The sequence below is a fragment of the Citrus sinensis genome, chromosome 7 (assembly GCF_022201045.2).
Source record: "Citrus sinensis cultivar Valencia sweet orange chromosome 7, DVS_A1.0, whole genome shotgun sequence".
Lineage (NCBI taxonomy): Eukaryota > Viridiplantae > Streptophyta > Magnoliopsida > Sapindales > Rutaceae > Citrus > Citrus sinensis.
The window spans coordinates 1,725,839-1,740,587 of NC_068562.1; the positions used below are offsets into that span (position 1 = coordinate 1,725,839).

The 14,749-nt window shown below is 38.5% G+C and overlaps 1 non-coding gene across 1 annotated transcript; it reads right to left on the minus strand.

The window, feature by feature from the left end:
* LOC127899013 (small nucleolar RNA R71) lies at positions 1 to 104 on the minus strand. The gene has a single exon (XR_008050780.1). It is a non-coding gene; the product is annotated as a small nucleolar RNA R71 (small nucleolar RNA).
* Positions 105 to 14,749: the final 14,645 nt, after the last annotated feature.

Genomic DNA, 14,749 nt, shown 5'->3' on the forward strand with positions numbered 1-14,749 from the left:
ATTCGCAGGGAAATCTCGGAGTTTACCCAGAAAGATGACGAGCAATTTTTCGAAACATGGGAGCGATTCAATGGGCTACTCTTGAAGTGTCCACATCATGGGTACGAGAAATGGCACCAATGCCAATACTTTTTGGAGGGATTATTGCCGAATGTGCAAGAATGGCTAATGGCAACGAGTGGAGGAGAGCTAATGTCAAAAAGTGCATCAGAGATTTGGGAATTCTTCCAGCGACAAGCAGATAATTCCCAACAACGGAGTCGATCACTCAGGACTACTAGAAGAATTAAAGGAGTGAATGAGGTTCAAATTGGCGAATCAAGTTCAGAAATTAAAGAAGTCAAAGCGATAATTGAAGGTCTCTCTCGACAAATAGCATCATTATCGACTGCTAAATCAACAGAGCCACATGACCATGACTCATACTCAGATCAAGCCAATGCCATAGGTGTAATGAGAAAGCCATCAAATTACAACCCATACTCCAACACATATAACCCTGGATGGAGAGACCACCCCAATTTTTCATGGTCTCAAGGATTCCAACAGAATGGACCAACAGCTCCAGCTCCACCAATTCCACAAAATCCTCAAGCCTCTCAGCCCCCATTTAGACCATTCAATCAGAATCAGAACTACTCTCAACCCAGACCATGGGAGGATGCATTCCAAAATTTCAAGAATGTTACTCACTCCACGATTGAGCAACAGAACCGCACCATTGATGGACTACGAAATGAGTTGAGAGCGGGCTTCAACTCACAAGCCCAATCAGTTTCAAGCCTCGAGAAGATGGTGGGACAACTCGCTTCTTCAGTTCAGACCTTGGCAATGACTGTTGAGAAAGGAAAATTTCCAAGTCAACCAGTGCCTAATCCTAAAGGAGTGCATGAAGCGAGTACTAGTTCACCACAGCAACATGGAGAGGTCAAAGCAGTAATGACCTTGCGAAAAGGAAAGGAAGTCGACAACAAAGTGGAGATGCTGGTGACAAAAGAAAATCAAATTGTACCTGTGAATGTTGAAGACTCATCACCGGAGGAGAAAGAAGAAACCAACCCACGAGAATACGTTCCGAAAGCTCCATTTCCTCAAAGGTTAGCGAAAGGAAAGAAGGGAAAATCCACAGGTGAGATTCTCGAAATCTTCAAACAGGTAAGTGTTAATATCCCTTTGCTTGATGCTATTAAACAAGTTCCATCTTATGCCAAGTTTCTTAAAGACCTTTGTACTAAAAAGAGAAATATGCATGTTCAAAAGAAGGCATTTTTAACAGAAAACGTTAGTTCTATACTCCAACATAAAATTCCTTTAAAATGCAAAGACCCTGGCTCCCCCACTATCTCATGTAGTATAGGGAACCACACAATTGAGAATGCTTTGTTGGATTTAGGAGCTAGTGTAAATCTTTTGCCTTACTCTGTATTCGTGAAACTTGGACTGGGAGAATTACACCCAACTCCAGTGGTGTTACAGCTTGCAGATCGGTCCACGAAAATACCTCGTGGTATTGTGGAGGACGTGCTTATCCAGGTAGACAAGTTTTATTTTCCTGTTGATTTCATTGTAATTGACACTCAACCAATACAGGATTCAAGGAAGCACATCCCCATTATTCTAGGCCGACCTTTCTTGGCAACTGCGGATGCTCACATTCAATGCAGGACTGGAAATATGCAGTTGTCCTTCGGCAACATGACTATGGAACTGAACATCTTCAACATTGCCAAACAACCTCACAATGCAGATGATGGAATTGTTGATGTGGATTTAATTGAAGCATTAGTTGATGATACTTTTGTTTCAAACCTTAGTGATGATCCTTTACAAACATGTTTAACTCACTTTGGTTTTGATTTTGATATTGACAGATCGGTTGATGAGGTCAACGCCCTGCTTGACTCAGCACCATCTATGGACACTAATAAATGGAAGTCAAGAGTTGAACAACTAGCACCATCAGAGAAGAAACTCATCCCATCATCAGAATCACCACCGAAACTCGAGCTCAAACCATTACCCAACACATTGGAATATGCATTTTTGGGAGAAGAAAGTACTCTACCGGTAATCATCTCATCATCCCTCAATGACGAACAAAAAGGTAAGTTGTTGGATGTTTTAAAAGAGCACAAAGGAGCATTAGGATGGACCATAGCAGACATCAAAGGTATAAATCCAGTAGACTGCATGCATTACATTCACCTTGATGAAAATGCTAAATCTACTAGGGAAATGCAACGTCGGTTAAATCCTAATATGAAAGAAGTTGTTAGAATTGAAGTCCTTAAGCTATTAGATGCAGGTATCATTTACCCAATTTCTGATAGTTCATGGGTCAGTCCTGTACAAGTTGTCCCCAAAAAGTCAGGAGTCACAGTAGTTACGAATGCAGATAATGAATTGATACCCACTAGAGTAACTACAGGGTGGCGTGTATGCATCGATTATAGGAAATTGAATTCTGTCACACGTAAAGACCATTTTCCTTTACCATTTATTGATCAAATGCTTGATAGATTAGCAGGCCATGAATTTTATTGCTTTCTAGATGGCTACTCAGGATATAATCAGATCCCCATAGCACCAAAAGATCAAGAGAAAACTACTTTCACTTGCCCTTTTGGCACATTTGCATATAGGAGAATGCCATTTGGATTATGTAATGCACCTGCTACATTTCAACGATGTATGTTGAGCATTTTTTCTGATATGGTTGAACGATTCCTTGAAGTCTTTATGGATGACTTTTCTGTCTTTGGTGACTCGTTTGATCAATGTTTACATCATCTAACGCTAGTTCTGCAGAGATGTACCGAGAAGAGCTTAGTCTTAAATTGGGAGAAGTGCCATTTTATGGTAAAACAAGGTATTGTTCTCGGTCACATCATTTCGAGCAAAGGTATTGAGGTTGACAAAGCCAAGGTGGATCTCATTTCTAATCTCCCTCCACCTAAAACAGTCAGAGAAGTAAGATCTTTCCTTGGGCATGCTGGTTTCTATAGACGTTTCATTAAAGATTTTAGCAAAGTTTCTAGACCCTTATGCAATTTACTTGCTAAGGATGTACCTTTTATCTTTAATGATTCATGTCTTATGGCTTTTGAAAAATTAAAGCAATTGTTGACATCATCACCCATCATTCAGGCCCCAAACTGGAGCTTACCATTTGAGCTTATGTGTGATGCATCTGATTATGCAGTAGGAGCAGTTTTAGGACAAAGAGTTGATCGAATTCCTCATGTTATTTACTATGCTAGTATGACATTGAATGATGCACAGTTGAACTATTCAACTACTGAAAAAGAAATGCTAGCAGTAGTGTTTGCATTGGAAAAATTTCGATCTTATCTCATTGGTTGTAAAATAATTATATTCACAGATCATGCTGCTCTTAAATATCTTCTCACAAAGAAAGATGCAAAAGCCAGACTAATTCGTTGGGTGTTACTTTTGCAGGAATTTGACTTGGAATTCAAAGATAAAAAAGGGATAGAAAATGTTGTGGCGGACCACCTCTCTCGTCTCCATTTTGACACAATTATAGAACAATTACCATTAAATGAGTCATTTCCAGATGAACAATTAATGAGTGTGGAAGTATTACCTTGGTATGCTGATATAGTTAATTATCTTGTTACAGGTAAACTTCCAGAGCATTGGACCAAGCAAGACAAGGCTAAATTCTTTGCAGAGATAAAGAATTTCTTTTGGGATGACCCGTATTTGTTCAAGTATTGTGCGGATCAAATTGTTAGACGATGTGTCCCAGAAAGTGAAATTCAGAATATCCTTTCATTCTGCCATGAACAAGCTTGTGGAGGCCATTTCAGTGCTAAGAAGACAGCGACTAAAGTTTTACAATGTGGTTTCTATTGGCCATCTATATTTCGAGACGCTTACACTTTCTGTTCTTCATGTGATAGGTGTCAACGAATGGGAAGCATTACACGAAGGAACATGATGCCACTAAATCCAATTTTAGTGGTTGAGATTTTTGACGTATGGGGTATCGACTTCATGGGACCCTTTCCCCCTTCTTTTGGCCATCAATACATATTGGTTGCTGTTGACTACGTATCAAAATGGGTAGAAGCAATTCCATGTAGGACCAATGATCACAAGGTGGTGATAGCATTTTTGAAAAGCAACATTGTTTCACGCTTTGGATTCCCTCGAGCGATAATCAGTGATGGTGGTGCCCACTTTTGTAACAAAGCATTCAAGGCTCTTTTGACAAAGTATTCAATCACACACAAAGTGGCGACCCCGTATCATCCGCAAACCAGTGGCCAAGTTGAGATCTCCAATCGAGAAATAAAGCACATATTAGAAAAAACGGTGAGGCCAGACAGAAAAGATTGGTCATTAAGACTTGATGATGCATTATGGGCATATAGAACGGCTTTCAAGACCCCAATTGGGATGTCACCCTACAGGCTAGTGTATGGAAAAGCTTGCCACCTACCTGTGGAACTCGAGCATCGTGCATATTGGGCCATCAAGAAATTCAACTTTGACATGCAGCAAGCCAGCTCAGAAAGAAGATTACAGCTGGCAGAACTTGAAGAAATTCGCAATGATGCATACGAAAATGCCAAAATTTACAAGCAACGAATGAAAGTCTTCCATGATAAGCAAATTATGAGAAAATCGTTCACTCCAGGTCAGAAAGTGCTTTTATTCAATTCTCGCTTGCACCTATTCCCAGGTAAGTTACGCTCTCGTTGGTCTGGTCCCTTTATTGTTCATACTGTTTTTCCACATGGGGCAATTGAAATTAAGGACCCAAAGAACGGTGTCACGTTTAAAGTTAATGGTCAAAGATTAAAGCCATATCTAGAATACCAACCACGTGGAGAAGACACCGAAATAAATTTGAGTGACCCACCAGATTTGAATTGATTTTTTTTTTCTTTCTTTTCGTTGATTTGATTTTGTTTTCTTTCTTTATATTATTCTTTTGCTAATTGAAATTGTTTTTGCATAAGTGTGTTTATTTTACCATTAAGTTTTCTCTTATCATTGTTAATCATGAGTCTCATACTTAGGCCGTTCCTCCTGAACATTCTTAAACCACTTCAACGTGTCAAAACTCATCTCAAAAGGCAGATTCAATTTTGTAAAACACAACGCATTTGGGCTCTACAACCACCAGAGTTAGTAGCCTATGTTGAGGGTTTAGAAAGCCAACTCAGAGACATTGAGAGAAGTGTTTACGACATCCAGTTGGAGCTTGAGGTAAATTCAATAAGAGGACGATTTTAATTTTCTTTGTGTGTTTTAATTTGTTTTTCTGTTTGTGTGCTTTAGTTTGTTACCCCGGTGAAGTGGCGGATAACGGTACTCCGTGACAATCAAGTCGGTTACTTCAGTTTCCTATAATAACTGATATTCTGAGGCGAAGGTATGGACAGAAACGAGATTCTAACGAAGCTTCACAAGCGATTCCCTTCACTTCCTCAGAATGCCCTCCTTACGATCTATAAAGCTCGGTCCGAACGCATGCGATTACTCATGAGAAATAACATACCTGCTGACATCCGTTGGTTAATCGAGGCTAAAGTACGATCGGCAGGTGAGTTACCTCCAAAATTTATTGCATACATGCCTGGTTGTGGTAAAGGAAATTATGCAAGAAAACGACGAGCTCGAAGAATTTCTGTTGCTTGTCATAAGTGTGCCAGAATGAGTTGCAATAAAAACCCATGTTCTTTAGGAATGATGTCTGATAACAGGGAAGATAAGATTCAATTCATTAGGGATGGCTTGAATAAGGAGTCATTGGATGATATCCTTTTGTCTCTTGAAACGCATCCCAGTGGATATGTGCAAGGAGCGATTCTCCAGTTATGGCCATTATTCCAGAAAGAGCATGCACGATATAGTCTCGGGAATCTGACTATAAACGACCCTGTTTGCCTGTTTATAAGAAAACTGGATGGGAAGCCTATCCTCGACCCATAGAGGGCGTTCAAGCCGTTTCTGGACGTAAAACCAGAGGAAGATGTGAGCCACAGTCGCAACTACGTGTAAATATCCTTTTACTTTACTGTTATTTTATTTCATTTCACTGTTGTTTTATTGTTTGCATTATTGTCTTTAATAATTTTATTATTGTTTGCTATTTCCTTTTTACTGTTTTCTTTTTGACTCGCGAGCCATGTGCTTCATGCGTTATTTGACACTAACATGTTACCTCATTCACAGCTGTGACCCACTATCACCAAGACTCTTAAATGTGATTTCTTTTGTCAAACACTCACAAATTGTTTTTGAGAAATATTCCAATGGCAGCTACTCCCAATAGACAATTCAAGAACATTTGTGTGCTTTCTGGATTTACCTATGGCAAACATAAAGAGTTCGTTGAGGCAGCCATAGATCTTGGTCGAAGCATAGCAGCGAGAAATTTACATTTGGTGTATGGAGGAGGTAACCGAGGGTTATCAAAAATGGTCTCCGAAGCAGCTTTTATCAGAGGAAGTCAAGTGTTAGGCATCATCCCAAGAGTCCTAAAACCATTGGGCAGTTCGTCTGACTCATCAACTGGAGAAGAGTTAGTCGTCTCAGGTATGCAAGAAAGAATAACTGAAATGCTTAATCATGCTGATGCATTTATTTTCCTTCCAGGAGATCTTGCAACACTAGAGGCACTTATCACGCTAGCATCTTGGGCCCATCTGCACATCCACCAAAAACCCATCGGTTTGTTAAATGTCAATAACTTTTATGATGGCTTTATCGCATTTCTTAACCATGCAATAAAAAACTATTTCATTCCCGCTAATGTGAAAAAACTTTTTATTTGTGCTCACACTGCTAACGAGCTACTTGATCTGTTACAAGCTTATAGACCGGAGCCAGACCCCTGGACCTTCGTGTTGGAGCGTCCAAATAATGATGGTAACAGTAGCAGCAGTAAGAAGTACAAATTAGATTTAACTCTCCGCCTATAAATATTTTCTTCTGTGTTGCACCACCCAGGTGATGTCTTCTAAACTCTACTTCTTTCCTTTCAAACATTGAGGACAATGTTTCGTTCTGGTTGGGGGGAGGGAATAGTCGACAATTGTAGAATTTTGGTTAAGTTTTTACTAATTTTTGTTGTAGAAACTAACTGTTGCTAACTTTTTGTGTTGAAGATGGCTGAATATGGAGTGTAGTGACTCTAGAAACGCATCTTCATCGTTTATAAAAAAAAAAAAAAATTCAGACATTTTCTTTTTCTTTATTATGTGTTTATGTTTATTTTTCTTCTTTTTAATTTCTCCTCTATAAATATACATTTTCCAACTTTTGAGTCGAAGATGGCTGAATATGGAGTGTAGTTCCTCTAGAAACGCATCTTCTTTAAAAAAAAAAAAAATCATTTTCGTTTTCTATCATTTTACGTGTAACTTTTCTAATTAGTTTTTATGCATCATTTTCACATTTCTGCATGCATATTTTCCTTTCATGTTTAGAATAGGTTGGGGGGTAGAATGTTGTTTAAAAAAAAAAAAAAAAATTTGTGTGATTTGTTTTAACATTGGGTGACATGATTAATTTTAAATTTTAGTATTTGTATTATCTTTGGTCTTAAGTGATGTTACATTATGTTTGCTACTCTACATGTTGATGTCGGAGACATATATGAGTTGCTTGAAGGAATGAACATGTCATAATAAGTACCAAGTGAGTTTTTGAGCCTATTATTTTTCTTGGAGAATAACCCTTTTGCCCACTCTTTATACAGCTTAGCAGTTTATTATTTTATACACGATCTCTAAATTACTTTTGAGTTAACCCTAAAAAAAAAAAAAATTGTAAAATAAAAAAAAAAGAAAAAAGAAAAAGAAAAAAGAGTGTGTTGCTACATTTGGAGGCCCATCTAACTAGTAGATATGGAAGGTTATTCAGAGCCCTAAAAGACGATGGAAAGGCCATCTTTGATCCGTTTGAGCCTTTCTAGCCATCCCTTTTATTAAATATCCATAGTTAACCCTTTTGAGCCTTTAAAAAAAAAAAAACATTTTCTTTGTCAACTTATCATCTTGACCCACTCCGATTTGGAGTATTACCCGATGTCTTATAAGTTCCATCACCTATTTATGTTTGAGAAAATGTAAATAATTATGTTGTTCAGTGAAGTTATGCCAAAAAACAAAAAAAAAACAAAAACAAAAACAAAAACAAAAGTTGTTGTTTCAAAAGAATAAAAATAGGTGAAATCCACCTTGCAACTTCCAAAAAAAAAAAAAAAATTTCTCTGCATTTTTCTCAAACATACACTTTGTTTTCCTTATTTTCCTTCTTTGTTAGCCATGTCCCTAGCCTACGTTTCATCCTAATAAAAGTCCTTCTTGATTTTAGGGAACTATAGTTTGAAGTAGAAGCTAGTTATATGGGCTAAAAAGATGTAGTGATGCATAATTAAAAAAAAAAAAAAAAAGATAAATAAAGTGGGTTGACTAACATTTTATTTGACTTGAGATCGTATTATTTCTAAGCTGAGGGCATATTTATTTCATCTTGGTGAGAGCATGTGATATCACTTCTTTATTATTTTCTCTCTCAATTACCATTCATTGGAGTGACTATTTTTATTGGGATTAATTTATTTGTGAGAGTGTCACTACTTCCAGTGAGATTTTGGGGTTTGACATGTCATTCTTGAGAGTAGCTAAAACAAAGTCTACTGGGCTAATTCATGTGGATGGTTGATGTGGGTGTGATGTTGCTTTAGACTAGAGATAATGCTTATACTTTTATTTGAGTGTTATCATTAATCTGATGGAATAAATACGAGTGTTTCTATTAAAACAAAAAAAAAATTATTTTGAATTTGAATTTTGTTTTCGCTTTATTTGCTAGGGACTAGCAATAAGCTGGTTGGGGGGTGTGTTGAGTATTAGAAAATGCATATTTATAAAGGAGAAAACCGTTATTTTACATTTTAAGTCTTACTAACAACCCTTACTTTTATATATTTAACCTTCTTGTGATTTAATTACATGTGTTTTATTTTAATTAAGTATTTTATGTATTTTAGGGGCATTATAGTCATTTCACAATAAAGGAGAGATCAGACGGCAAAACGGACATCACTTTTGAACTCAGGACGGTCGAAAACCTTAGGAGGAGCATAAAAGGAAAAATGACACTATTCACATGTACGGTACTATTCACGTGTACGGTACTGTATACGTTACTGTTCACGACACTGTTCACATAGACGGATGATGACGTGGCATTGACCGATGATGTGGCATTGACTGATGAGGTGTCACGATCCTGTTGGACTAAAATTCTTATGTACTGTTGATGGTGACGTGGCAGCATATCAGTGGACGAAAAATCTCGCGTACGGTGCATGCATCACACAGGATTATTTTCAACCAAACCGCGTTACTGTTCATCCGGGTCAAACCGCGTTACTGTTCAAAGTCGGGTCAAACCGTGTTACTGTTCATCCGCGTGGTCAAACCGTGGACTGTTGACTGATGACGTGGCGCAATCCTGAGCGTCCAAACTATTTTTAATCCGATGGCCATGATTTACTCCATGTATCTATAAAAAGGGGGCCTCCCCCCCCTAATTTGATATCTCTGAATCCATTTTTGGGATCCATTTTCTGTAATTCCTTCTCCATCTTGTATTTTCTTCGTATTTTAATAAATTTCCATTTTGCCCCTAGTTCAATTATGAGTGGCTAATTTTCTTTCAAGCTTGGGTTGAAGGTGAAGTCTCAACATGTGTCATGGGCTTAATTTGGTAAATTTATTTTCTCTTCCCCTCTAATTTTTGTGGATGTTTTGACTTCTCGTCGACAAATAATAATAGTCTTGTCTAGATACCGCCTTGGTTACACCGGCTCTCTAGTATAAGGTTATTATTATTTGGCACGATAAGCCCTTAGCACCATATTGATTAGAGCGTGGTTCATGAGGTGTGGATTCCCCCCTCATGATTTAATTGGCATTAATACGGATTATTTAGCCCATGATGCATGTTGATACGGATCCAGATACCCAAGTACGTCATTTCAATAGAATTCTCTTCAATTCATTCTCGCCATTTCAATTCCAGTTTTAGAATTTATTCTCGCCATTTTAATTTAAGTTTTAGCATATTCCAAATCATTTCCACCATAAATCCAATCACCCATTTACAAAATTAATTCTACACAATTAAAATCCACCTCCTCGTGGGATCGACACTCGTCACCATAGATCTATACTACAATAGATTCGTGCGCTTGCGAGTACATTAAAATTTGCACAACAGTCACCATTCGGATAATCTGTTAAAGCTGGAGACTGAGCTCAGTAAGGAACTCAACGACATTCTTAATCAAGAAGAACTTTTGTGGCTTCAGAAATCTCGTTGCGATTGGATCCAGTTTGGAGACAGAAATACTTTCTTTTTTCACCAGAAGACAATGACGAGGAGAAGACATAACCAAATTGTCTGGATGAAAGATGATAGGGGCCAGTAGATTTCGGACGAGGATGATCTTAAGGCTCATGCTATTAATTTTTTCACCAAGTTATACACGGCTGATAATAATTCTATTGATAGCTATTATACTCCTAATGATTTTTCTTGCATTGATACAGGGAGGAACCATGGCATGGAAAAACCTGTGGATGACGAGGAAATTCGTGACACTATTTTTAGCATGAAACCGTTAAAGGCACCGGGAAGTGATGGCTTGCACGTAATTTTTTACCAAGCTCAATGGGAGGTGGTGGGCAAGTCGGTGTGCAAGCAAATTAAAGATGTTTTCAATGGAGAGACAGTGCCTGAAGACTTTTTGAAGATTTTAATTGTTCTTATTCCTAAAATTGACAATCCAACTAGCTTAAATTCTTTCCGGCCTATTAGTCTTTGCACAATTATGTACAAAACGATCACTAAGATAATAACTAATAGATTAAAAAACTTTCTCTCTGATCTTGTAGGTCCGCATCAAACCAGCTTTGTTCCAGGGAGGCACATCACCGAAAATATTATTATCACCCAGGAGGTCATTCACAGTATGAGACGGAAGACAGGTAAACGAGGCTTCATGGCTATCAAAGTAGACTTGGAAAAAACGTATGACAGATTAAGCTGGGAGTTTATCGAGGAGACTTTGGCTTTTGTGGGTCTTCTTACAAACTTTATACGAATCATAATGGAGTGCATCACATCCGGCTCCATGCAAATTTTTTGGAATGGAAAGCTGACCGAATCCTTCAAGACTTCAAGAGGGATTTGTCAGGGGGATCCGATCTCTCCTTACATTTTTGTGCTCTGTATTGAAAGACTTAGCCATATCATTAATCGAGAAGTGCAGCAGGAACGATGGAAACCCATCAGGCTGTCCATGAATGGTATACCCCTCACCCATCTTTTCTTCGCTGACGACCTTCTTCTCCTTGCAGAAGCCTCCACTGATCAGGCGAAGGTGGTGATTAAAGCTTTAAAGAATTTCTGCAACATGTCAAGGGGAAAAGTTAGCACAGAAAAAACTAGATTGTATTTCTCAAAGAATGTGGCACTTGCTGTGTCAAAGAAAATTAGTGAGCTAAGTGGGTTTTCAACCACCAAAAACTTGGGGAAGTACCTGGGCATGCCGCTTCTTCATGGTCGGGTGACCAATAAAACCTATGAAGAGGTGCTAGATCGGGTGGACAAACGGCTCTCCGGATGGAATGCGAAGCATCTCTCTTTTGCTGGAAGGCTGACCCTTACTCAAGCGATAATCCAAGCCTTGCCAATTTACTCTATGCAAACCACAATGATTCCGCGAGGCACTCAAGAAAAAATCAATCGCATTTCTCGCCGATTTATTTGGAGTGGGAATAGCGAGAGGAATAGCATGGCCATGGCTAGTTGGGAAAGAATCTGTCAACCTAAAATGGTAGGCGGGCTTGGCTTAAAAAATCTTCGCCATGTCAATGAGGCGCTTTTAATGAAGATTGGGTGGAATATTATTGTGTCTCCTACTAGCCTGTGGATTAAAGTGTTATGCTCTAAATACGGAGTTGAGAATGATAACCTCCCCACAGAGCTACCTACAAAATATGGTTCTTATGTGTGGCGTGCAGTGGGTGCGGTTTGGCATAAAGTTTTGCAAGAGATTTGTTGGCAAGTTGGAGATGGGTCAAAAGTTCGGTTTTGGATTGTTGGGTTAGGCAAAATGTCAGTTTGAAGGATTATGTTGTGAGGCCGGTGCTGAGTAATATGCTGGAAAATTCAATTAGGGATTATGTGAACGATCATGGGCAATGGAATTGGGTTACTTTCAGTAATTATCTGCCTCACAGCTTAGTGCTTGATATTGCGGCCATTATGCCACCTTGTGTCGAGGGTGGTATGGACTGTATATTTTGGGGCTTCTCGACTAAGGGTAATTTTACAGTGAAATCGGCTTGTCAAAATATTTCAAACAGAGCCTCCAATCATATTGGACCAAGATGGGAACTTATTTGGAGCTGGAAAGGGCCACAAAGTGTTAAAACCTTCCTGTGGTTGGCTATTCAAAACAAGTTAAAGACCAAAGCTGAGCTTGCTAGAAGACACATTTTGACAGAAAATCAATGTGAGAGATGCAAAGTTTGTGTGGAAGACTCCCTTCATGCCCTTAGAGATTGTGTGGCGGCCAAACGTATTTGGTTATATATAGTCCCGTGTAGATTACGAGGAAGCTTTTTCTCTTCAAACTTAGAGGATTGGATTATTACTAATTTAAAGTCGAACTGTTATGATTGTAATGGAGTTGACTGGGCGGTTATTTTTGGCACAGCAATCTGGCGGTTGTGGTTTTGGAGGAACCAAACTCTGTTTAAGAATGTGCAGAGGAGCAATCAGAACATCACGTTAGATATTATGACCAGAGCTAAAAATTCTCATAAAACCATGATGGCTTTGATCAAGCCTGGAGCTTCAAAAATGGTTAAATACTTTGGATGGAAACCTCCCCCTGAAAATGTTTTCAAATTGAATACTGATGGGGCCTGCAAAAGGATGAATATGGCAGCTGCAGGTGGGTTGATAAGAAATGCCAATGGGAAGTGGATTGTTGGATTCTGTGCGAATATTGGAATTAGTTCGGTTACCAATGCTGAACTTTGGGGTTTATTCTATGGTCTTGACCTGGCTTGGAAGGTGGGTATTCGGTCTTTGTTGGTTGAAGTTGACAGCAAGTGCATCATTGATCTACTTGCAGACACGAGCAATAGCCCTAATAATTTTTCTTCAGTGATTCAAAGTATCAGAAGGCTCATCAACGGAGAATGGCATGTGTGCATTAGCCATATTTATCGTGAAACAAACTTTGCAGCGGATTTTCTGGCAAATTTAGCAATAAGGCAACCTCTTAGCCTCCATTTCCTTCACAACCCTCCTAGTGGTGTTGTTAATTGCTTATTTCACGACATGTACGGGAATGCTGTCCCGCGTTTTGTCTCGGTTTAGCCTTGTTTGGCTCCCTTTTATATCAAAAAAAAGAATTTGGGCCGTATCATCAAACTCGGTCTTGATCATCACTTGAAAGCCGAAGGCTTAATGGAAAGTTGAAATAATACATAAATAGGAAAAAAATGGCCTTTTTACTGCATATCAATAATCATCTATTTGACGGTCGCGAGACTCGCTTGCATTACATCTATTACTTTACTGCTAGCTTTAGTAAATTATAGCCTTGAAATCAAACCCAAATTCTGTTGAAAAATTAAGCAGCGAAGTTGGACGATGTTCACTAATTGTATGATCGGAAGCGCACAGCGTTTTGGCCCCCGGTCTGCTATGATATTAGAGTGATAAGATTAAGACCTAAAAGCTTGGAGGAGCAGAAAAGGGAATAGTCAGTAATTCTGTAAATGCGAGAGATGAGTACAGAATGAAAATGGAAAACAAGTCACGAAAAGCATAAAGGTGAAAATTATGTCACAAGGAATTCACGGTTCTGCAACAAGCATACATACAATTATTAATTATACATGCACGCCCACAGGCCACACCGGGATCATAGCGTGTGATAACCTGCTTTCGCGTCATGGGATTGAGAAAACGTGTGCACTTCACTGTTGCTTGTGATGCTTTAGTAGATGCCAATAAAACAGGTCATCCTATACGTGTACATTTTCAAGATTTATAAGTATCTTCAAATTCACCATATATACAAGCTAGCTAGACAAGAAGAGATTGTTATGCTTAATTCTGTTTACAATTTTACTAGCGATTCTTGGAAGGAGAATAGTCCACCAGAGCAGGTGTTAATGTTACTATCTTAATTTGAAAATCCACTAAACTAGCTCTGATCTTCAAACGCAAAAAACTACTAGCTAGTCAGATATTTCATTATTTAGACTATACACTAAAATCTACATAAATGTGGAATTGTATAGATATACATAAATGTGAACTTGTAGGTGCATTCATTTTCCATTTTGACTTGTTATAAATTTGTTAAAACCCTCTCATCAGATCATATATAGATTATATCCAGTTCATTTGTATACGAATTTGAGTTGAATGGATCGGTAGATTTTTATTCTTAGAGAGTAATGACGTGTAATCTTTTTTAGTCGAGAGAACGACATGGCATTATTTAGGCTTGGCTTGTCCACTAGAAACCAAAGTGGTAACTTCAGCTCCACTAATAATACCCTGGAAATGAGAATGAATCACGAGACTCGAGCTTTGTGCAGATTTAAGCAAGCTAGGAGAAACCAAAATGACAACATCCAAAACTTGATAGAAGAAGTAGACGTCACAT